Here is a 26,010-nt window from a genome sequence, read left to right as displayed (position 1 = left end):
GAGGTTTTGAAATAATATATACCAAACCCTGAAAGAAAATGGATGCCAACCATGAATACTATATCTGGCAAAATTAAGCTTCAGAATTGAAGATGAAATAAAAATCTTCCACAATAAACAAAAGTTAAAAGAATTTACAATTTACACTACAAACTAAAAAAAAAAATCATGAAGAAGAAATGAAAACAAAATAGAAAACTAGCAAAGGGAAGAACTACACTAAAAGAATAATCAATCAAAGTAGAAACTATCTCAAATTTAAAACCGAAAATAAAATAACAGGGACTAGAAATCACATGTCAATAATAACATTGAATGTAAATAACCTAAATTTATCAGTCAAAAGATATAGCCTGGAAGATTGCATTAAAAAAACAAAATCAACAATATGCTGACTCCAAGAAACTCACCTCATAGGCAAAGTCATACACAGACTGAAGGTGAAAAGATGGGGAAAATTATATCATTCACATGGATCTTTAAAACAAGCTGGGGTTTCTATCCTCATATCAGATAAAGTGCATGTTAAGCCACAATTATTCAAAAATAACAAAGAAGGGAATTATATATCAAAAGATACAGCAATAGTAAATATTTATGCCCCAAACAGTGGAGCATCTACATACATCAAATACACTCTTCTCAAATTCAAGAATCAAATAGAACACAACATAATACTACTGGGTAACATTAACATACCTCTCTCATCACTGGATAGATCCCCCAAAGAAAAACTTAATAAAGAATGGTAAACAACTAAGATATACAATTAATAATAATACAGAATATTTAATCCATCAGTGACTGAATAAACTTTCTTCTCAGCAGCAAACAGATCATTTCCTAAAATACACCACATCTTAGGCCATAAAGAAATGCTTACCAAATACAAAACAAAATAAAGATAATAACTCACATTCTATCAGGTTATAATGGAATGAAATAATAAAAAATGATATAATAAAAAATAGAAGCTACTCTAAAGCCTGGAAACTAAATAATATGCTAATGAATGTTCAGTGGATGGCAAAAGAAATCAGGGATAAAATTTTAAAAATCTTAGAGGTAAATGAGAATAGTGACACAACATATCAAAATCTCTGGGAACACTATGAAGGCTGTGCTAAGAAGAAAGTTCATAGAACTAAGCTCTTTCATCAAAAAAAATAGAAAGTCACCAAATAAATAACCTAACATTACATCTCAGAACCCTAGAAAAAGAAGAACAAATCAATACTAAAAGCAGTTGAAGACAGAAAATAATTAAAATCAGAGCTGAAATCAATTAAATTAAAACAAAAATATTTCAAAAAAACACAAGAAATTGGTTCTTTGAAAAAAATAAACAATAAAATTAATAAACCCTTAGCCATTCTAATGAAGAAAAAGGGGGAAAAAACTCAAATTACTAAAATTCATGATGAAAAATGAAATATGACAACACACACCACTGAAATACAGATGATAATCAGAAATTATTTTAAAAATTTATATTCCAATAAAATAGAAAATCTTGAAGACATCAACAAATTTCTAGAGAAATATAAGCTACCCAAATTGAACCAGGATGACATAGAAAACTCAAACAAATCAATTTCAAGCAATAAAATGGAAGCCACCATCAAAAGCCTATCAACAAAGAAATGCCCAGGACCAAACAGATTCTCAGCCAAACTCTGTCAGACATTCAAAAAAGAATTAACACCAATTTTCCTCAAATTACTCAATGAATGGAAATGAAAGAAATATACAAACTCATTTTATGAAGCTATTTTCACCCTGATTCCAAAACCAGAATAAAAGATGCATCAAGGAAAGAAAATTTTAGACTAATATCCCTCAAGAATAAAGATGCAAAAATTCGTAATAAATACTAGAATTGCATACAAAAACACATTAAAAAGAGACTGCACCATGATCAAATGAGTTTCATTCCAGGGATACAAGGTTGCATCAACATATGGAAATAATAAATGTAATTCACCATATCAGTAGCTTAAAGACAAGAATCAAATGATTATCTCAATAGATGCAAAAAATCATTTGACAAAATACAGCATCCATTTATGCTCGAAAACCTAGGATACTAGGAACATACCTCAACTTTGTAAAATGTATATATGCTAAAGTCAAGCCAACATCATTCTAAATAGAGAAAAACTGAAAGCATTACCTGTAAAAACTGGAAAAGACAAGGATGTCCTCTTTCACCACTTCTATTAAAAATAGTCCTTAATACTTTAGCCAGAGCAATTAGACAAAAGAAAAAAAAACTAAAGAGATAGAAATAGGAAAAGAACTCAAACTATCCCTATTTGCTGACAACATGATCCTATATTTAGAAGACCAAAAAAAATCTATCATAAAACTATTAGAACTCATAAATAAACTCAGCAATGTATCAGGATATAAAATTAACATGCATCTGTCAGTTGTGTTCCTATACACCAATGATGAATCAGCCAAAAGAGAAATTAAGAAAATTATCCCATTCACAATAGCCTCAAAAAAAACACACCTTGGAAATAAATCTAATAAAGGAGATGAAAGACCTCTACAATGGAAACTACAGGACACTCAAGAAAGAAATTGAAGAAGACCTGAGAAGATGAAAAGATCTCCCATATTCTTGGGTAGGAGAATTAACATCATCAAAATGGCCATACCACCAAAAGCACTATACAGATTCAATGCAATTCCTATTATAATTCCAATGATTTTATATGCAGTAAAATGATAATAAATCATGCACAAAACTCAACTCAAAGTGGATCAAGGACCTAGGAATTAATCCAGAGACCCTTGCTAATAGAGAAAAGAGTAGGCCCAAATCTTCATCACATCAGATGAGGCTCTGATTTCCTTAACAAGACTCCTAAAGCTCAAGAAATAAAATCAAGAATTAATAAATGGATGGACTCTAAAAAGCTGCTTCTCAGCAACAGAAACAATCAATGAGGTAAAGAGAGAGCCTACATTTCTGGAGCAAATTTTTGCCACATACACGTCAGATAGAGCACTAATCTCCAGAATATATAAAGAACTCAAAAAACTTAACACTAAAAAAACAAACAACCCAATCAATAAATGGGCTAAGAAACTGAACAGACATTTCTCAGAGAAGATATACATTTGGTCAATAAATATATGAAAAAATATTCAACAGCTCTAGTAATTAGAGAAATGCATATCAAAACTACTCTAAGATTTCATCCCATACCAGTCAGAATGGCAGTTATCAGGAATACATACTGTTGAGAGCCACAGCCAAAGGGGCCCCAGCAAACTTCCAGCTGCCAGCTGATGATTGGCTCACAGCGGCCCCAGCAAACTTCCAGCTGCCAGCTGATTGGCTCCTCTGCGGTGATGCTCATTGGGCTGTTTCCCCGCCCTTTCAGACCACGGAGCTGCTCACTGGGGGACTCTTTTGGCTCTGCCCACATGACCCAGCCAATCGGCCTCAAGAGCAGGAGGAGTTGGGGGGAGTTGAGAGGCTTGTGGGAAGCTGGTGATGGCAGCTGGGCTCTGAGGGAATTCCTGAAGAGCTCGTGTGGTGTGGCGTGTGTGTTCTAAAAATAAAGTTCGTTTCTGGTTGACAAGTGGCTCATGAATTGTGCCCAGCCAGACTGCAGCATTTGGTGACCCGCACGGGGAATGACTGAGGCTAAGTCATAAGGTAAACTGCTCACCCCTGAGGGCAGGGCGAGAGGATGGGTAGCCATTTTAAGATTCTTCTTTCATTTTGTTTTGCTTTTGTTTTAAGTTGCCTGTCCCTGGAGATGTGTAAGATGGAAGAAAAACCGCTCACATCTGAGGAAAAACTATTTGTATCTGAGGAACAGATAGGGAGAAAGGACGGATGGACATTTCAGGAGAATAGAAAGGCTATTATAATGATTTTTTGTTGTTCCATTTTTGTTTCATTCTGTTTCGGTTTTGTTTGGCGTCATCTTGTTGGGTTGTATTATAGTAGAAATATGAGATCAGAAATTAGTAAAAAAACAAACCAAAAGAGTGTTAAGTAAGTTGTTAGAGGAAGGAGGCATCTCAGTAAAATCAAGAGCAGTCAGAGCATACGTTGATACAATACAAAAATGTAGCCCATGGCTTTTTAAGGAGGAGTTGTTAAATATATCACAATAGGACCATCATGGTGAAGACTTAAGGGAAAAGTAAAAGAAAAACCCAGGAACTCTGCCAGTTGGCACATTGCCATTGTGGGCGTTGGTATCTTGTTTGCTTAGTCCAAAGCCTTCAGTTCAGACAATGGTAGAAGAAGGAGAAGACATATTGATTCAAGTAAAAGAGAGGAGGAACCCAGCAACCCCATCAGGGTAGTGCCCAGGACACATTTTCCATTAGATCCCTCACTAGACAAACCAGAGGAAGCGCAGGATTGGACATCTGCACCTCCGCCAGAACAATACTAACTCCAGAGATGGGAGTTCAAAACATTCCCACAGGGGTAAAAGGACCTCTTCCCAAAGGAACAGTAGGCTTATTATTGGGACGCAGTTCTTCTACTCTAAAAGGACTTATGATAAGTCCTGGGGTAATTGATCCCGATTATGAAGGTGAAATAAAAATTATAGCCAGTTCTCCAAAGGGTATATCAATAATTTCACCAGGAGATAGAATAGCACAGTTACTAATAATACCCAGCCTACATGATAAATTTTTCAGTCGTACTGTAGAAAGAGGTTCCAGGGGATTAGGCTCCACAGGTGTAGATTGGGCTATACTTTCTTTAAATTTAGATTCTTGCCCCATGCTAAAACTAAATATTCAAGGACATGAATTTAATGGGCTACTGGATACAGGTGCAGACCTTAGCATCATCTCTCGTCAAGAATGGCCAAAACATTGGCCATTACAACAAGCCACTCAAATGCTTCGAGGCCTAGGAGTGGAGACTAATCCCCATAGAAGTGCAATGGTATTAGATTGGAAGGATCCTGAAGGATGTGAAGGAACTATATAGCCACATGTATTGGATCATCTTCCCGTAAATTTATGGGGACGAGATGTCCTAGATCAATTAGGTTTGACATTAACAAATAACATCAACCAAAATGCACCCACTATTATGACTAGACAAGGTTTTAGGAAAGGAAAAAGATTAGAAAAACAAGAACAAGGTATAGCAGCACCAATACAAATAGATCAAGGAACAGACAGACATGGATTGGATTTTCAGGAGCGGTCACTGAGACAATAAAAATTACTTGAAATCAGAAAGACCAGTATGGGTTCCTCAGTGGCCCCTGACTAAAGAAAAGATACAAGCAGCCCATGACCTGGTCAAACAACAATTAGTGGAGGGACATATACAACCTTCTGTATCTCCTCATAATACTCCCATTTTTGTCATCAAAAAGAAATCTGGTAAATGGAGATTATTGCAAGATTTAAGAGCCATTAATAATGAGATGATTATTATGGGATCTGCTCAATCGGGGATTCCTCAATTGTCTGCTTTGCCAAAAACCTGGTATGTTTTAGTTATAGATATTAAAGATTGTTTTTTTTCAATTCCAATTCATCCTGAGGATAGTCCACATTTTGCATTTACTATCCCTGCAATGAATCATGAAGGTCCTGATCAGAGATATGAATGGAAAGTACTCCCTCAAGGGATGGCTAACAGCCCAACTATGTGTCAAATTTATGTTAACAAAGCAATCCAGCCACTTAGAAATCAAAATCCTGAACTACAAATATTTCACTATATGGATGATGTATTATTAGCACACAAAGATAAAAACACATTGCTAGAATGTTATGCCACACTTACAAACTTATTAAAAAATTATAATCTAGAGATAGCAATAGATAAAGTACAATTAAATTTTCCAATTAATTATTTAGGAGTTCTATTATCCTCAACCATGGTCCATCCACCAAAAATTCAAATATGAGTAGATCAACTCAAATCACTTAACGACTTTCAAAAGTTATTAGGAGACATAAATTGGATAAGGCCTTATCTAGGCATACCAACAGGAGAGTTGGTACAACCACAGAAATGTAAACTTGTGCTGCAATTGTGTACAATGGATCAAAATGCATTCTGCTGTCATATAAACCTAATTAAAATAAATTTTTAAAAATTTCAATGATGTTTGTCAAATAAATATAAAAAAACTCATCATGAAATTCATTTGGAAAACTAAAAGATCAAGAATAGACAAAGCAATCCTTAGTGAGAAGCAAGAGGCATCACATTACCAGACCTTAAATTATACTACAGAGTTATAGTAACAAAAAACAGTTCGGTATTAGTTCCTAAACAGATATGAAGACAAATGGAATAGAACATAAGACACAGGGATAAACTCCCATAAATACAATTATCTCATACTAGACAAAGGTACCATAAACATACGGTGAAAAGATAAGCTCTTCAACAAAAGGTGCTAGGAAAAATGGAAATCCATATGTAGCAGAATGAAATTTAATCCCTATCTCTCACCCTGCACAAAACTCAACTCAAAGTGGATCAAGGACCTAGGCTTTAGACTAGATACCCTACATCTTCTAGAAAAAAAGATAGGTCCAACACTCCATCATGTCAGCTTAGGAACCAACTTCCTCAACAAGACTCCTAAAGCTCAAGAAGTAAAATCAAGAATCAATAAATGGAATGGATTCAAACTAAAAAGCTTCTTAACAGCAAAGGAAACAATCAAGAACATGAAAAGATAACCTACAGAATGGGAAAAAAATCTTTGCCACCTGCCCCTCAAATAGAGCACTAATCTCCAGGATATATAAAGAACTCAAAAAACTTAACACCAACAAAACACATAACCCAATCAATAAATGGACAAAGGAATTGAACAGGCACTTCACAGAAGAAGAAATATGAATGGTCAACACATATATGAAAAATTGTTCAACGTCTCTAGCAGTTAGAGAAATGCAAATTAAAACTACACTGAGATTCCACCTCACTGCAGTCAGAATGGCAATTTTCAAGAATACAAGCAACAACAAGTATTGGCGAGGATGTGGTGGAAAGGGTACACTCATATATTGCTAGTGAGACTGTAAACCAGCGACCACTCTGGAAAGCAGTATAGAGATTCCTCAGAAACTTGGAATGGAACCACCATATGACACCATTTTCCTACTCTTGGTGGGGAAAGGAAAGAATAGATGTGCAGTGTATTAGATAAAAGGGAATGAAGATAAGGGAGGCAGGACGGGAATAGGAAATAAATCCAACATCACTTTCCTATGTTCATATTTCACCACACAACCAGTGAAACTCCACATAATGTACAACAAAAGAATGGGATCCTTACTCCATGTACGTATCATATGCCAAAATACACTCTCCTATCATTTACATCTAAAATGTACAAATAAATTATTTTTTTCAAAAAAAGAACACAAGTAACAATAAATATTGGCAAGGATATTGAGAAAAGGGTTTGTATAAGTAAGTCAAATTATACCCTACTGTCATGTATAACTAAAAATTAAATTTAAAATAAAGAATCAAGAACACATGCCCAAGTGGAATTTATGCTAAGAATGCAAAGATGGGTCACTAGTAGGAAAGATACTCCGTTGATTTACATAAATAGAAAAATACAAGCATTATCATAGATGCTAGGGAAGCATTTTGATAGAATTTAAAATCCATTCTTAGTTAAGAAAATGTTAGTTTGGATCAGGAATGTCTCCAAAAGTTTCATGTGTTGAAGACTTGATCCCAAGTTGGTGGCGCTTCTATTAGGAGGTGTTGGAAACTTCAGGAAGTAAGGCCTAGTTGGAAGAAGTAGGCCCTGGGGAAATGCCTTTGAAAAGTGTGTTCTCGCTCTCTCACTCTCTCGCTCTCTCGCTCTCTCTATCTTTATCTCCCCCCTCCCTCCCTCCCTGTTCCTCATGAATTGATTCTTTGTTTAATTTTAGTTGTAGATGGACACAGTACCTTTATTTTATTTCTTTAATGTGGTGCTGAGGATCAAACCCAGTACCTAACCTGTGCTAGGTAAGTGTTCTACCACTGAGCTACAACCCCAGCCCTGAAGTCAGCAGGTCTAATCTACCACACCCTTTCCACCATGATGTTCTGCCCTTCCAAAGACCTGAAGCAAGGGGACAAAGCTACCATGAACTGAAACTCTGAAAACTTCACCCAAAATAAATCTTTCTTTCATCCTTTAAAAAGAAGAAGGATGATGATGATGATGAGGAGGAGGAGGAGGAGGAAGAGGAGGAGAGGAGAAGAAGAAAATTAAGTAGTGCTAATCCTGATTTCAAAGATCAGAATAGATAACACTGAAAATATATCTTTATTTCAGAGGATACAATTGTGGGCAAATAGCACACAGACTTGCTTATGATAGAATTTGCTGGATTTAGACCAGATTCTTTGGCAATTAAACCTCAATGTCAACCTAAAAGATTTCCTTCAGTGCTGTGTCCCATGGATATGATCTCTTTCTTTTGTTGAAAGTTTAATCTATAGCAGTAGTTCTCAATGTTTTTTATATCTGTTCATACATTTTCAATATAAAAATTTTGATACTATGATTAAAATAATGAAATGTCTGCTATAGTTACTGGACTTTTTACTTGGTCACTTTTGCTCCCGTTCTGCTTTAGAGTAGAACTGCTAAATGCCCTGCTGCTTTTCCATTTTCATATGCACTTGTGAGCAAACCAGGTTCTGTTTCTCTGGTGTCTGCTTGATATTGCCTTATGCCTTCGAGTACTCATGTAAATGTGTAAGCACTTTACCAGCTCTTCTTTTCTGGCTCATTGCTCCATCTGACAGTCATGTAGATCTGTTTTCAGCCTGCTTATTGCAAAAATTAATTTTACATGAGAATCAACATTTTTGGTGGCATACCTATGGAGACTTCATGGTACATTGGTGTAGCAAAGCTCATTGATTGAGAAATACTGATCTATAACATGAGTGAAATTACAGAATAGATGCTAAATACCTTTTCACATTTATAGGTGGCATAAGATAATAGGGATAGTTACAATTCTTCAGTGGGACAAACAAGTTATATGTTTCATTTAGATGCATGCACACACATATACTCAGCAAAATTTATAAATTAGATATTAGGTGGGGAAAGATTTTGTTTTAAAGCAATTTATATGAAAAAAAGTCTATTAAAATATAGCATGATATAAGTTTCTGCTAATGGAAGAGCAAATCCTCAATCAGGTGATAAAGAATTCTCATGTGCCCTAGTGACTTTGATCTTGGGCACATGCTTTATTTGAAATTTCAGCAAGGTGAAATGTGCCAGATAAAAGAGCTAGGAAACTGAAGAAGTTAAGAAACCGGATTGTTTGATAATGGTGAGAGAATCTGGATATGCATGGTGTGAATAAAGGGTGACTCACTGAGGAGGAGATTAGAGTTCTAGAACAGTGCTGCCCAGAAGATACATTATGTAAGCTACAAATGCAAGCCAAAGTGTGATTTTAAATTTTCTGGTAATCACATTTTTAAAAAGTAGAAAGAAACAGGTGAAACTAATTTTAATAATATATCTTATTTAATGCAATATATTCAAGATATTATTTCAACATGCAATCCATTGAGAAATTTAATGAGGTATTTTATACTCTTTTTTTATATACAAAGTATTCTAAATGTTGGGGATATTTTATACTTACAGCATGCCTCAATTTTGAACAGTCATGTTTTAAGTGCTCAACAGCTACCTTATAGCTAGTGTCTACTGTGATATGCAGTATAGTTCTAAATTGAGTGGTTGTCACATGGAAGGGAAATTTGTCTTTTTGTTTGAAGAACTTGTAAAGAAAGTGATATTGATGAATTAAAATATAGGGAGGCATATTTTATTCAACTTTGAGCACAAGTTTAGTTGGATCAAAAATAAATGGTTCATTATGTGGCAGGAATTTTATTTTATTGGTTTTACTGAAGCAAAGACTGAATGATCCTCCCTCGAGGTGCTAGAGGTCTTCATTTAGTGGATAGAATATTAGAAAGGAGGAATTTTAAATGGGATGAAATTATTATGATTTTCATGCAAATATAAAATAAACACTGTCAAAAACTCTAACTGATTAATGAGGGAACTTACAGTATTACAATCGGTTCATAAGGGAACTCAAAATGCCACAAATTTATAGTCAGATTAGGAATGCTGAAATAAATTAACAAATGGATACAAAACTTGCAAAATTGGTCAGTAGAAGTGACAGTTGCATTCCACTGGACACAATTTGCATTTCTATGGATAGCAATTATTTGTATTATTCTCAGTTTTCTATAAGTAAACTTCCTATTTATAGAGTTGTAAAATGACTAGTCCACCAAATATGGAGATAATCCCAATTGAAGAATTAGGACAACCACTAGCTTTTACAATTATTCCTTAGGTAAACAATGTGAGGGTTGATGATGGCCTAAACTAGAATGGTGTCAAAATGCAGCGCAGTGTGCTTTGTCCCTGCACTTTGATAGATATTGAGGGGACTGATACAGAAAGACTAAGACAAACTGTATCCTATATAGACTGATAAAGTTCCTGTGACTTTGTTTATACTATGATGTTTATACTATGATGTATCTTTTCTCTGATTCAAAATAAAATATTTTAGAACACAGAATTCTTGTATCTTCTTCTACTTACTTTTGAGTACTAGACATTTGTTTCTTAGAGCTCTGCCTCCGGTAGAGTAAGACTTTGAGAGACATTAAAATGTTATGACACAGAAACAAAGTCTTGATAAGATCAAAATTTCTCAAATCAAGATCTATACAAGTTTCAGGGGAAGTAAATGAACAGAAACACAAATGAAAACATAAATGTACATTAAAAATATATGTTTATCCCAACAGCTTGGGAGGCTAAGGCAGGAGGATCACAAATTCAAAGCTAGCCTCAGCAACTTAGCTGGCCCTAAGCAACTCAGCGAGACTCTGTCTCTAAGCAAAATAATGTTGCTCGTGGTTAAGCATCTGGGGCATGTATGTATATAGATATACACAGATGCTTAACCACTGAGCAACATTATTTTATATATATGGATATATATATATCCATATATAAGTATATAATATAATAAGTATATATATTATATATATATAAGTATATAATATAATATATATAACATTATTATATATATATGGAAGCAACAGAAAAGTTTAAGGACATTTTAGTAAAAGTACTTTTAAATATAAGAAGATGGCAATATCACATGGAATTTGAATGTGGTGAGAATAATTGTCAACCGCACTTCACGAGTTTGGATAATGAAAACAGAATGCTTCTACTTTAATCTTCAACTGAAGCTACGATTTTATAGGATCACGCTAATTATATTTATGTAAAAGTTGTTGGGGTGATATTCCTATTAAGTAGGTTAATAGAAACTTTATCTATGGATGTGTTTCTCCTGAGATTTATAAAACTATTTGATGCCCTGGTTTGTACTTAAAATTGTACTCACGATTTATCACTTTGTAGGGAATCAAACTTCATTGAAAGCCTGTAAAGGAAAATGGGACCTCTGTAACCAGTCAGGAATAAGGACCCAGTATTCTTTATTAGTTCTTTACTTGTATCATTTAATGAGATTTACAGAACTCCTGTGAATTACAAAATGCACTTAGGAAAGCAATTTTAAAGAAGAATAGTTTGGTTTCTGAATCTTACTCATATTTAAAATCATGCAATAAAATGCAGGGAAGGAACTAAGATATGTGTTTATTAAGATGATTAGAGTTTTTAAGGTTTTATTTCACTTTAATTTTATTCCTACCATTACTGTTTGGCATCATCGATGAACTGAGCAAATGGTATAATAGTGCTGCCATGGAAGAATAATTCCCTTAGGGAATTTATGCCATCTTAAACCTAATTCAATAGGACATTAGCTCTTTGCTGAATCCCTAGAGTGGATCTGTTTCATGGAAAATGACAGTGCTATTGGTCTTCATAATGATTTTTAGGATTTTCATTCAGTAGGGGTCCAGTACCAAAAGCTTTGTGCTTTACTTAGGCTTCTTGAATTTACACTTTCAATTCCATTTCTACTATTAACCTTTTAGTCCAAACTATCATCATCTCCCTTTCAGACTAGCCTAACTGGCACTTAACTAGACTGCTTCTGTGTGCATCTCCCTGCAAACTGCTAGCTGCACAGTACCTGGAATATCTCTTTCTTGCTTTAAACCACCAGTTGCTTCTTTTCATTGCATTTAGAAACAAATCCAGACTCCTTGTCCTGGACCCTTCCTTTTCCATTTTGCTCTGCTATGCTTCAGTCTTATAGTCCTTATTTTGATCACATGGGTATGCTAAGTTCTCTACTTTAGAAATTTTGCACTGGAATGGGTGGTTCTTTGTCATTTGTCTCAATTTAAAATGCAAATTATACTGGACTGAGATTATGACTCAGTGGTAGAGTGCTTGCCTCGCATGTGTGAGGCACTGGGTTCAATCCTCAGCACCACATTAAAAAAATAAATAAAGGCATTGTGTCCACCTACAACTAAAAAAAAAAAAAACAGATTATCCTTAGAGATGGGTTCCCTGACTAACCTGCTTAAGGTCACTCTTCTATCATAGCTCACTCAGCACTTATATTTTCTGAATAATTCTTTTTGTTGTAAATTTTAAATGTGCTTAGATAATTTTTAAATAAGTTAGCTAACTAGCTAGCTAGATACAGATACAGTTTTCCCCCCTTGTCTGATTCCTTCCCATTTCCTACCCCCTTGTCTGATTCCTTCACATTCTCTCCAAAATATGAGCTCCATAGGATCAAGGACCTTGTCTGTTTTGTTCACCACTGTATCTGCAGCACCCAGAAAAGGTCCAGGCACAGAGTAGATGCTTCATAAATATTGAATCTACAGATGGCTCAAAGCATCAAATTTGACTTCAGGTGGGCTTGGGATACATTGTCAAATCTTCTTTGTACTTGCTGTATGATATTGGGCAAATTGCACAACCTTACTCATTTTGATGTTATTGAAGGAAGACAATAATGATGCCTATCTCTATATTCATTATGAAAACAAAATTATACAAATTATCAGACCCACTAACCTCTTCCTAACAAAAATTTTAAAAACAATCTAATAGTAAATCATAATGGTGGTTTTGATTATTATTGTCTATGTCGTATCCATCTCTGTTTTAGTATGCGTTAATACATTAATCTCACTCATGAATAAGGAAGTATTTTCAAACTAGGTTCAATCTGAATATATGGAAATCTAGAGACATTTTTGAGAACCTGGTTTTTAAGTCAATGTGGTTAAAATGTCTTGGAAAGGCATTCTACAATGTGAGTAGATACTTTCTCCTCCATCATTCTGTGTACAGTTTTAATATGATACTTACTCTGTTTTGTTATTTGAAAGACAACATGAAAGGGTGTGTGATCCAGCTACACAAAACTGTGTCTAGAAAGGAGATAGGATAGTGTTTGTTAGTAGCCAGAACACTCTAGAGATATATAGATTAATTTTATCCAGTAAAGATGCAAATTGTGTGTAGAATACCAGGGATTTTTTAATACACTATTTTTTAGTTTTATACCAAAAGTGAGAGGAAGTACAAACATCCACAACTTCCCTCCTATCCACATCCTACAGAAGAGTAATGAATTTGTTACAATTGATAACCCTGTATTTGGCACATCATTATCAATTGAGGTCCACTGTAGTTCACTCTAGATTTACATTTGGGTTCACCTATTTTATGGATTTTGGCAAATGTTGGATAACACGCATCCACCATTGTAGTATCATATAGAATAATTTAATGCCACCCCAATCCTTTGGGATATGCCTACCAGGGATTTTTATGTTAGAAACAGGGTTTCTTAATCATGGGGGCTAGGCAGCATCTTAGTATAAATTTTATTCAGACAGAGAAAACTTCAATAAGTAATTAAATTTGTTAATTAAAATAAGTAAGTGGGTAAGTAATGGAGTGAATGAATACATTAATACATTAATCTCACTCATGAATAAGGAGGTATTTTCAGACTAGGTTCAATCTGAACATATGGAGATCTAGAGACATTTTTGAGAACCTGGTTTTTAAATCAATGTGTGATTAGAAAGTTGCCATAGGTGGAAAGACATTCTACTATGTGAATATATACTTTCTCCTCCATCATTGTGTATACAGTTTTAATATGATGCTCACTCTGTTTTGTTTTTTGCAAAACAACATGAAAGGCTATGTGATCCAGCTACACAATAGTGTGTCTAGAAGGGAGATAGATTAGTGCACTATGCAATAGTCACGAAAAAATGTAAAACAAACAGGTTTTATCCTAATGCAAAACATCTCTCTGGCAATGATCAAGGGGGAAAAAAACCTCACCCTCTCAAAATCAAATCTTTTTGTTGAATAATTCAAATACAGTAAAATACTTTGATATGCTTTTTAGGCTGTAAGTCACTTTTGATTTAATCTACTCATTATAGTTAAAAGTTCTAAGATTTATTTTTTTTCAAACATCACTGACAAGCTATGGATACAAATTTTGACTCAATGTATATTGACACATATTTTTAAGAATCAGTATTTAGTTCAAGATAACATCTGTTTTTCTTAAGAGTTTGCCCATTGGGTGATTTGATCATGAAGCTCTTTATTATAAACAAAATTTATTTAGCTCATTTAGAACATCATTTTTTTAGGTGCCACTAAACATTTGTCAAAACCCATAATATGACTGGACCGTAATGTAAACCAAGAGTGACCGTAATGTATTTGAAGTGTGCCAATATGTTGGAATATCAGGCCTACCTTTTCTTCTAGACATTGCAGAATTTCTGGTCTAATTCCTAGGTCTTTGATCCATTTTGAGTAGATTTTTTTGCAGAGTGAGAGAGAGGGATCTAATTTATTTCTTTTACATATGAATATCCAGGTTTCCTAACACCATTTGTTTAAAAGGGTGTCTTTTCTCCAACATACATTTTTGGCATCTTCATCTAGAATCAGATAGTGTATCTATGGGGATTTGTTTTCATGTTTTCTCTTCTATTTTATTGGTCTTCACGTCTCTCACCTTTCACACACACACACACACACACACACACACATAAATCAACTCAAAATAGATCAAATACCCAGGAATTAAACTCAAAACTATGCAACTCCTAGAAAAAAAAAAACATAGGGTCAATACTCCAACAGAGGCACAGGTAACAACTTCTCACAGGAACTCCTAAAGCTCAGGAAACAATGCCAAGAGTTAATATATGGGACAGCATCAAGTTAAAAAGCTTCTGCACAGCAAAGCAAACATAAGAATGTGAAGAGAAAACCTATGAATGGGAGAAAATCTTTGCTAGCTACTCTTCTGACAGAGGATTAATATCTAGAATATGTAAAGAAACCAAAAAAGTCATGCCAAAAAACCCAGTTAATAAATGTACAAATGAACTAAACAAACACTTCTCAAAAGAAAAATATAAACGACCAATGAATATATGAAAAATGTTCAACATTGTTAGCACTTAGGGAAATGCAAACCAAAACTACACTGAGATTTTATCTCATTTCAGTCAGAATGATAGCCTTCAAGAATACAAACAGTAATTAATGCTGGAGAGGATATAGAAAAAAAGAAACACTTTTACACTGTTGGTAGAATTATGAATTAATAAAACCACTATAAAAATCAGCATGGAAGCTCCTCGAAAGATTAGAAATAGAACCACCATATGACCCAGTTATACCTCTCCTCAGTATTTATCCTAAGGATTAGTCAGCATACTATAGTAATGCATGAATACCCATGTTTACAGAGCACTGTTCACAATAATCCAACTATGGAAACAGCCTCAGTGTCCATCAACAAATGAATGAATAAAGAAAATGAGGTATATATACACAATGGAATTTTATTCAGCCATAGGAAAAATGAAATTATGTCATTTGTAAGAACATGGATGGAACTTAAGACCTATGTTAAGCAAAATAAGCTGAACTCAGAAGGTCAAGGGTCATATATTTTTTTCTCATCTGTAGAAGCTAGAAAGAGAAAAGGAAAAGAAAGGTGGAGGAAGTCTCATGAAAATCAAAGGAAGATCAGTAGAATAGACGAAAGGGACCAGCCAAAGGAAGATGAAAAGGAAAGGGAAAATATTGGGGAATGATACTGGCCAAATTATATTGTTATATTATGTGCATATATGAATATGTAACAATAAATCCCATCATTATGTACAACTGTAATGTACCAATAAAATATGAAAAAAATTATATCTCATCATTTCAACATATGAATAATTAAGCATAGTTTTTCATAATGCTTGGTAATAATTTAACATAATTTTCTGTAATGATCTCAATTATTACAAATTATATCAAAACTTACAGGTAGCAAATAACATAAGTTTTTTCAACCATAAGAAAGACTACATGGCACATAGAGAAAAGCCCTTTAAGTGAGACAGATCTGTATTTTAGTTTTTATTCAACCAAAATAAGCTGGGTAATGCTCAGGAAGATTTCTTTGCCTTTAGGAGATTTGTTCTTAACTTGTAAAAACTAAGGTAATCATCCCCTGGTGACGCTGCCTCCATAGCTGCAGTTGCAGCTGCTGCTACCTGCTGCTAACAACCACCACCACTACCACTCCTACCACAGTCTAGAAGACTGCTTCGGGGGAGACTCCAGATTTGGTTGCACATGGCAGCACCCATTTTGGTCCACCACCCAGGGCCTGGGGCTCAGGTGCCAGCAGGTTTACCACCACAAAAGCCTCTGTCTGCGGACTTCAGTTGGGACCTGAAGGTCCAGTGTAGGGTGCCTGCAGGTTTGGAGGAGCCTGGGGTCTTCCTGATAAGAGTGGTGGTGGATCTTGTCTTGCTGCTGCATCTCGAGGTTGCTCCTTTGCATGAGTGCGTAGTGTATCCCTGGTGTTCTCTCTGCAATAGGAGCAGCATTGAGATCTTGGGACTGCAGCGTGGCTGAGCCTGAGGTAACTGAAGCCCAGATCGGTGGGATAGAGACTGGGTTTGTGAGGGCTGATTTGGGTTTGGTGATCCTAAAAGACATCAGAGACAGAGCTGAGAAACTGTTCAACACTGACAGAGACAGTTTGACTTTCCAGCAAGATTTATTTTATTTTATTTTTTGATTCTCTAATCTCTACCATATTTGGAACAGGATGTTTTTATGCATCAGTATGTGGAGGACAATGATATATGAATGGTGTTTTGCATTTTTGTCATATTATTATATCTTTAATTTTTTTCTCTTGGTTTATATTCTTCCTCTCTTGTTTATTTTCTTGAGTTTTCTTTCCAAGTTTTCTCCAACCAGCAGCCAATCTCTGTCAACTCCTCTTCCACTTATCCTGTGACTTTTTACTTTTAAGCATCGCTCTTCCTCCCTTGTGAATATCACATACTACACTACTTCTGTTCTCTCATCCACCATTTGAAATTGTAAAAAATTTTAACAAATTTTCTGTGTATACTATAGATAGTTATTGAACTCATCATTTTGGTTTAATATGAGAAAGCAGTAGATGCCTTAGTGGGATCTATTAGGTTTAAGGCTATATATTGTATACACTGGTGCTGTTGATATTGGTCTCACCATTAAAGGTGAAGCATTGAACCTTCAGGGACACTATAGGTCTATGGGGTAGAATTTATGCTGCCTTAGATCCATACTTCTAGATGGGAAAACACACTAACAATATAAAAAAGGGAAAAAAGTACCCCCAAAATACCAAGATGCTTCAACAACAGAAGTCACTGATACCACAAGAGAAGAAGTGTCCAAGAAGGAGTTCAGATTGTACATAGTTGAATTGCTATGTGAAATATAGAATAGTAGAAGGAGTGACATCAAAGAAAAAATACAGGAAGTCAAAGACCACTTCAATAAAGAGATTGTGAAAAAAAAAGCAGAAATCCTTGAAATGAAGGAATTAGTAAACCAAATTATAAATTCAATATAAAGTATTTCCAACAGACTAGACCACTTGGAAGACAGAACCTCAGACAATGAAGACAAAATATATAACCTTGAAAGTAGAGTTGAACATGCAGAGAAGATGATAAGAAACCATGAACAGAATATCTAAGAATTACGGATAACATGAAAAGACCAAATTTAAGAGTTTTTGGAATAGATGAATGAGCAGAAATACAAATCAAAGGAATGCATAATCTTTTCAATGATATAATAGCAGAAAGTTTCCCAAACCTAAAGAATGGAATGGAAAATCAAATACAGAGGCTTACAGGATCCCAAATGTACAAAATCACAGCAGACCCACCAAGACACATTATAATGAGAATGACTAAGACAGAGATTAAAGATAAAAATCTTAAAGGCTGTGAGAAAAAAAATCAAATTATGTATAAGGGGAAACCAATTTGAATCTCAACTAATTTCTCAACCCAAACCCTCAAAGCTAGAAGGTCCTCAAATAATATAGTTCAAGCTCTGGAAAAAAATGGATGCCAACCAAGAATTTTATATCCAGGAAAATTAAGTTTCATGTTTGAAGATAAAATTAAAACCTTCCATGATAAACAAAAATTAAAAGAATTCACAACTAGAAAGCCTACACTACAGAACATTCTCAACAAAATATTCCATGAGGATGAAGTGAAAAAAAAAAGTGAAAACCAGCAAAGGGAGATACACTAAAGGGACATCCAACCAAATAAGAAACTAAGAAAAATCAAAAACCAGAAATAAATGAAAATGACAGGGAATACAAATCATATCTCAATAATAACCTTGAATGTTATGGCCTAAACTCATCAATCAAAAGATATAGATTGATATGTTGGATTAAAAATCAAGACCCAACAATATGCTGTCTTCAAGAGACTCACCTCATGAGCAAATACATCTACAGGCTAAAGGGGAAAGGTTAGGAAAAAACTTATCACTCATATGGACTGCATAAACAAGCAGGGGTTTCCATTCTAGTCTCAGATAAAGTAGACTTCAAACCAAAGTTAATCAGAAGAGACAAAGAAAGACATTTCATACTTCTTAAGGGAAGTGTATATAAGCAGGACATAACAATTATAAATACTTATGCCCCAAACAATGGAGCATCTATGTACATCAAATAAACCCTTCTCATCAACCCTTCTCAATTTTAACACACCTCTCTCACTACAGATCTAACAAACAAAAATTGAATAAGGAAACTATAGAACTAAATAATACAATAATTTAGACTTAACAGACATATATAGAATATTTCATCCACCAACAAGCAAATACACTTTCTTCTCAGCAGCACATGGCTCCTTCTCTAAAATAGACCATATCTTACACCACAAAGGAACTCTCAGTAATACAAAAAAACAGAGATAATACCCTGCATTCTATCAGATGACAATGGAGTGAAATTAGAAATCAATGATGAAATAAAAAATATAAATTACTGTAACAAATGGATACTAAATAATACACTATTTAATGATGAATGGATAGTAGAAGAAATCAAGGATGAAATAAAAAAATCTTAGAGGTAAATGAGAACACTGATACAACATATCAAATCTCTGGGTCACTATGAAGGCAGTACTAAGAGTAAAGTTTATTGCACTGAGCACATTCATTAAAAGAATAAAAAGTCAACAAATAAGTGACCTAACACTATATCTCAAAGCCCTAGAAAAAGAAGGACAAATCAACATCAAAAGCAGTAGAAGACAGGAAATGATTAATATTAGAGCTAAAATCAATGAAATTGAAACAAAAGATACAATTGAAAAAATTGACAAACAAAAAGTTGGTTTTTTGATAAAATAGATAAACCTCTGGCATGCTAATGAAGAGAAAAGAGAGAGAAAACTCAAATTACTAAAATACAAGATGAAAAAGGAAATATCACAATACAGAAGATAATTAGAAACTATTTTGAAAATTTGACTCTAATAAAATAAAAAACATTGAAGACATTGACAAATTTCTAGAGACATATGACCTACCCAAACTGAATGAGGAGGTCATACACAATTTAAACATATCATCTGAAGTAATGAAATAGAAAATGCAATTAACACCAATATTCCTCAAAGTTATTCCATGAAATAGAAAAGAAGGGAACCCTTCCAAACTCATTCTATGAGACTAATATCCTCCTGATACCAAAACCAGATAAAGACACATCAAGAAAAGAAAACTTCAGACCAATATCCCTGATGAACATAGATGCAAAAATTCTCAATAAAATTCTTGCAAATCACACACAAAAGCATATTAAAAAGATAGTGCACCATGATCAAGTAGGGTTCATCCCAGGGATGCAGGGTTGGTTCAACATACGGAAATCAATAAACATAATTCATCATATTAATAGACTTAAAAACAAGAATCATATGATTATCTCAATAGACACAGAAAAAGCATTTGACAAAACACAGCACATCTTCGTGTTCAAAACACTAGAAAAACTAGGAATAGTAGGAACATACCTCAACATTATAAAAGCTATCTATATATGCTAAACCCAAGGCCAGCATCATTCTACATGGAGAAAAATTGAAAGCATTCCTTCTAAAAACTGGAAGAAGACAAGGATGTCCTCTTTTACTACTTCTATTCAACATCATCCTTGAAACTCTAGCCAGAGCAATTAGACAAGAGAAAGAAATTAAAGGGATACAAATAGGTAAAGAAGAACTCAAATTATCATTATTGCTGATGAATGATTCTATATCTAGAAGATCCAAAAATATTCCACCAGAAAACATCTAGAACTAATAAAAGAATTCAGCAAAGTAGCAAGATGTAAAATCAACATCCATAAATCAAATGCATTCCTATACATCAGCAATGGATCCACTGAAAGAGAAATTAGGAAAATTACCCCATTCACAATAGCCTCAAAAAAAATAAAATAAAATACCTGAAATCAATCTAACAAAAGAAGTAAAAGACCTCTACAATGAAAACTACAGAACACTAAAGAAAAAATGGAGAAAACCTCAGAAGATGGAAAGATCTCCCATGCTTCTGAATAGGCAGAATTAATATTGTCAAAATGGCCATACTACCAAAAGCATTATACAGATTTAATGCAATTCCTATTTCAAATCCAATTTGAACTATTTAATTCAAATCCCAATGACATTCTTCATAGAAATAGAAAACACAATCATAAAATTTATTTGGAAAAATAAGAGACCCAGAATAGTTAAAGCAATCCTTAGCAAGAAAAGTGAATTAGGAGGCATCACAATACATGACTTTATACTACAGAGCTATAGTAATAAAAACAGCATGGTATTGGCACCAAAATAGACTTTTAGACCAATGATACAGAATAGAGGACACAGAGACAAACCCACATAAATACAGTTATGTCATACTACACAAAGGTGTCAAAAACATTCACTGGAGAAAAGATAGCCTAATTCAACAAATGGTGCTGGAAAAACTGGAAATCCATATGTAGCAAAATGAAATTAAACCTTTATCTCTCACCCTGCACAAGAATCAACTCAAAGTGAATCAAAGACTTAGGCACTAGAACAGAGACCCTGCACCTAATAGAAGAAAAAATAGGACCAAATCTTCACCATGTTGACCTAGGATCTGACTTTCTTAACAAGACTCCTAAAGCACAGAAAGTAAAATCAAGAATCAATAAACAAGATGGATTCAAATTAAAAAGCTTCTTCTCAGCAAAGGAAACAATCAATACTGTGAGGAGAGAGCCTACAGACTGGGAGAAAATCTTTACCACAAGTACATCAGATACAGCACTAATCTCTAGGGTATATAAAGAACCCAAAAGCTAAACACCAAAAAAAAAAATAACCCAATCACTAAATGGGCCAAGGACCTGAACAGACACTTCACAGAAGAAGAAATACAATTAATCAACAAATATATGAAAGAGTGTTCAACATCTCTAGCAATTAGAGAAATGCAAATCAAAACTACACTAAGATTTCATCTCACTCCTCTCAGAATGGCAATCATCAAGAATAGAGGAAATAATAAATATTGATGAGGATGTGGGGGGAAAGGTACACTCATACATTGCTGGTGGGACTGAAAATTGGTGCAACCACTATGGAAACCAGTAGGGAGATTCCTCAGAAAATTGGGAATGGAACCACCATTTGACCCAGCTATCCCACTCCTTGGTTTATACCCAAAGGATTTAAAATCAGCATACTGCAGTAAAATAGCCATGTCAATGTTTATAGCGGCTCAATTCACAATACCTAAACTATGGAACCAACCTAGGTATCCCTCAATAGATGAATGAATAAAGAAAATGTGGTATATATACTCAATGGATTATTACTCATCTTTAAAGAAGATTGAAATTATGGCATTCACCAGTAAATGGATGGAGTTAGAGAATATCATGCTAAGTGAAATAAGCCAATCCCACAAAACTAAAGGCCAAATATTCTCTCTAATATGCAGATGCTAATTCACAATAAGGCAGGGAGCACTAGAAAATAATAGCATCACCTTAGATTAGGTAGAGGGAAGTGATGGGAAGGGAGGAGATGTGGGGATAGGAAAGATAGTAGAATAAAACAGACACTATTACTTTGTGTATATATGTGACTACATGACCAATATGATTCTGCAAACTGTACACTCAGAAAAATGAGAAATTATATTCCATCTACATATATCAAGTGCATAAATGCATTCTACTGTCATGTAGCTAATTAAAACAAATAAAATGTTAATGAAAAAAACGCAGGTAACCAAATCTATCTTGAAAAGGCATTATGAGAATTATACATGATTATTGGATACACATACCTGATACAGTGTTTCCCTGCAAATTCATAACTGTTATTATTATTACCCTGAGATATCACTTTTTCTGGATCTGTTAACACAAATTTGTCTAAGTTAGCAGTATACTTTTCTGTAATCCTTTTACTTTAAAAAAAAATGCTCTCCAAATCTCCTAATTACTTCTTTTGCCCTTTCCTATTTAAATATCATTTTCCCACCTAGCCAAGTAACATGTGGTTCCTGCTCCTCCCATATTTCTCATATCTATTTAGCCAATGAGACTTGTTCAATCATCCAAAGTGATGCTTCTTGCCACATTTACTTCTCTCCTTTCCCACTCCCACCACCCTTATTCAAGTACTTACCTCCTCTCATCTAGACTAATGTATACCAAATTCCTATTTTTCTACCTGGAGAATTCCAGACACCAAAATAATCTTCCACAGTTCAGAGCAAGTTACTCTTCTGCTAAGAGCCCTCAAAGACTCCCCACTGCCAACAGAATGAATTCTTCCATTCACTTTCTTACCCTTCATGAAATGTCCTGAACTTTCTTTTCCAATTTAGTTTCCCACAGCTTTTGGAAGCATACCCCCCAGGTAAGTGGGTAAAAAGATACTTTAGGAAATGATGACTAATGATTTCTTATTTCCTGACTTATACCAGTTATTGAAGATAAAAAAGAAGAAAGGCAGTCCAAAAATATCTTTCAAGTAATAAGTTAATTCAATATAAATATCAATTTATCAAATTACTTAGTTGAATTTTTTTCTGGTTAAAAAGTACTAAACATATTCATGGAAACCTGGGCTATTTTAGCCAGTGTTAAATTTCCTTTTAAGTGTTGAGGATATTTACCTGCCTTGTTAAATACCACATGAGAACATTTTCTTTGTTTGCTTACCTGGTGTCTGAAAGGATCACAGGGAACATATTTTGAACATGCAGAGTTAAAAGGAGCATTAAGACACATTGTTCCTATTTCCCAAATGAGAAAATTAAAGTTCACAGAGCAGCCATTAGAATTGTTCAGATCACATTCATATGTAAGGACACATAAAGTTCAGTTGAGTATGTATATTAAATACCAAAAATCATATGCTATTTTTTCCTTGCTTTTTTGTGGAGACTGTTGGTATGTTTATCTGGAAATATTTCATAAGTGTGTGTCAACCTTGCTTTTCTGTAAAAATCAAATATACTTAAATAAGGTATAATAAAAATATTCAATATCTCAGGTAATCAGATTCAAACAAAGAGTTGTTATAATAAATAAATGCTAACAAATAATGCTCTATTCCCAGAAAAGAATGGTCTCCAAAAGTCTTCAGTGTCAAGGCTGTTCATAAAATATTTGTTGATTTCCTTTGTTTTAAGCCCAACTCTATCCTATCTTTTCCCAAAAATTATAATCACTGATAGGACAGGGAACACATCCTGAAACTATTTTTTAGCAAATGTAATTTGCAACATAGAGTTATACACTCAATAAATATGTTGTGAAAATAATTCTGCTTATAATTTTCTTAGAATCTCAAGCATTTATATGCATATGCTAGAAGTTATCATTTCTTGAGAGCTTAGAAATAAAAAATGTAAGCACAGTGTGTAACTGTATAACTAACATTCATTTGTACCAGATAGAAAGTGAGGCAAGCAAGCTCTCCGTCAGTTCTTAATTTCAAGATACATCTTATATATAATATATATAATTTTTGGAGCTGTCACCAGGACAGATAGTTTCTTTGCTGCGTCATGAAAATAAGCAAGGAGCCCTAATGTAGGGGAGAGAGATGGGAGCATGGTAGTCACTCTGCCTGAGCCTTGCTCTTATCACTAATGCATCACATTACCAATGGGAAGGAAGCCATGAGCTTGTTAGGTTTTACAATAGAAAGGAGATGACTTAGTGAACATGTATTATTTTAGAAAGACAGAATACTTTGTCCAGTTCTCCACTAGGCCAACTCACTTTTGAAGACCAATGGCATTAATCTGCCTAGAGACCAGCTCAAATGGATTAGTGGGTCATTGATCAAACAACTACAAACCATTATTCAGTCAACTTCTATTTTTAATTTATCTCATCCTGACATGAAATATAATTAGCCAGGTATACCAAGTGTAATGAATGATCCAAACAAGATTTTTCAAGAATTAAAGGATTTTATTAAAGGACTCAAGGATGTCCTCACAGGCTAAATCACTAGTACCTCATCTTACTACTATACTGAACAATCACAAGTCTACCCTTGGTCATGATTTCATACTGGTTTGTGTCCAACCAATTTTCCCCTGGAAATTCACAGTAGGCACCTAAGTCCTCCATTCCCAACCCCCATGCCAGAACACCCCTTTCTCCCCTCCTGCACACTGCAGCTAGGATGATGTTTCTAAAGTGTTTCTTCCCTGCTTAAACCTTGCCATGATTTCTAATTGCCCCTAAGACAAAAAGTCCGTGGTTTAAAATCACTACCAGACTTCTGTTCTTATCATTGTTTAGTGGGGTGGTCATACCTAGTACTATGAAACTGGTTCTTAGAATCCTCAAGTTAATCAAGTTCCTATGGAAATGGTGGATAAGCTGAATTAAAAATTGGCTTCAAAATACAAAATAAAACAGAATAAATATCACATTTACCTAAGGTTTACTGAAATTTCCACAAAACATAACAATTTGTCAATTATTCAATTGCTACTCCATACAGTTCTCATGAACTGACCTATTAGATAATAGGGAATATGGATGCTGAATACAAAGTAGAACTACCGAAGGATCTGAATGCTTTAAAATAATCCTGATATCTTCCCACTCTCCCACTCTCCACCCTACCTCAACTCATCCTGACTCTTAACTCTAACCAAACCAAACTTCTTTTGGTACCTTCCTATGTTGCACTATTTTTCTCTCTAGAAGTCTCATCAATGACATTTCTTCTTCCTGAAAGACTCCTTTGCACATTTGTCACCTATCCAACTGGCCAATTCTTATTTAACCCTCAGCTCATTGTTCAGATGCCATTTCTCCTAAGAAGTCTTTCCCAGCCTGTCCCATCTTGACTTGGGTGTCACCTGCCCCACAGTGAACAACATTCTTGTATATTACTTAGTCCACGTGATTGCACCTGGCCACGTCACTGATGGACTTCCCTTCTGGACATAATTTTCTGGTCAGACATAGACTATGTCACTCCTCTTCCATTAACCACCAAGTCTCAGAGCCTGACACAAAGTCTGGCATTTAGTAATTAACCTTTCTTTACTGAAT

The sequence above is a fragment of the Marmota flaviventris genome, chromosome 4, assembly GCF_047511675.1.
Source record: "Marmota flaviventris isolate mMarFla1 chromosome 4, mMarFla1.hap1, whole genome shotgun sequence".
In the NCBI taxonomy this organism is placed as follows: domain Eukaryota; kingdom Metazoa; phylum Chordata; class Mammalia; order Rodentia; family Sciuridae; genus Marmota; species Marmota flaviventris.
The sequence above is the reverse complement of the archived record's forward strand: the minus strand, read 5'-3'. Positions refer to the sequence as shown.